Here is a 1,285-nt window from a genome sequence, read left to right on the forward strand (position 1 = left end):
ACAAGAGTACATTTCTCATTGTAACTAAATAAAAATCAATCATAAAGTCACATTTTTAGTACTTTTCCAGTAGCTCTATGTTAATATCCAACAATGGGGTAAACAATACATAGAATCAATAAATTCCTATGACAGTACCATTGCATATTAAAAATAAACATCTATATATAAATATTAACCAATCATAAATCACATTACATTTCATTCAGCCAATCAAAACATTTTTACACCACTCTAGTTTTCAGTTCCAAAATGCTGGCCAAGTTTTTGTCTTGTGGGTAAAGATTGTCTTAAAGTTTTGTGTGGCTCTTACTATGTTTACTAAACAGTACTGCCAGAGCCTTCCAAAACTACTGAAAACTCCTATTTCTTTTATACTTTGTAAATAAAGTTCTTAAGATGAGAGCTGTGTTGCGGATAACTTAAATCACTGAACCAGGAATGCATAACCTCACACATGTCCACTTAGGCATAATGAGTCTGCATACTGGTGAAGTCAAGAGGTTTTGGGTCAAATAGATAAATAAGGATACTTGTCTGTATAGTCTATTTGCCATTAAATACTAAAGGGATTCATATATGACAGTTACTTAACCATCTGATGATCTACATATAATATAAGTGTGCTGGCTGTCCCAGCTGTTCACCATTTGTTTTACCTTCCCTTCTGAATGTTTGAGGACAGTACTCAGCGATGTTATCTGCTATGATGCCAGGAAGCAAGAATCCCCGAATGCATAATTGGACATGCTTCCAACCTCCTTTTCACTCATTTAATTTTTTCCTAATATAAAATATTTTCTTTATTACTTGTTTTATGTTCCAACAAAACTACATAATAAACACTTATTTGTCACCAGTATCACCATACTGTATTTAATCTGGATATATAAGCCATTCCCCCTTTTATTGGTGCCACTGACAAAAAATATATCATTGTACCATGTCTTCACTTAACATCTAAACATGAAACCAATATTGTCTCATAATATCATATAAATATATGATATTATGAGACAACATGCACAACAAAAGAATGCTCTAATGTCTTATATTATTTTTGTAACACAATTATTACTCTATACAACTGTGAATCTACATTTGAAAAAAAAAAAAGACACAAGGAGAGACTATAGTTATAAAAAGAGATTAAGTGTGACAGAGGGATAGGTGACATATCTTTATACTGTTTTTTTTACTCATCCAACTGTAATTCAAACTTTCTAGTCTTATGAGCTGGTACGAGACCACTGGATCCAAGTGCCTCGCTCTGTCACTTGGACAA

At 32.5% G+C, this 1,285-nt stretch overlaps 1 protein-coding gene across 4 annotated transcripts in view; it reads right to left on the reverse strand.

Annotated features, from left to right (window-relative positions):
* Positions 1-1,285, reverse strand: part of LOC119585259 (muskelin-like) — a 23,302-nt gene that overhangs the window by 18,733 nt on the left and 3,284 nt on the right. The gene's annotated exons all lie outside the window — the stretch shown is intronic.

This window comes from Penaeus monodon, chromosome 19 (assembly GCF_015228065.2).
Source record: "Penaeus monodon isolate SGIC_2016 chromosome 19, NSTDA_Pmon_1, whole genome shotgun sequence".
NCBI classification, from domain to species: domain Eukaryota; kingdom Metazoa; phylum Arthropoda; class Malacostraca; order Decapoda; family Penaeidae; genus Penaeus; species Penaeus monodon.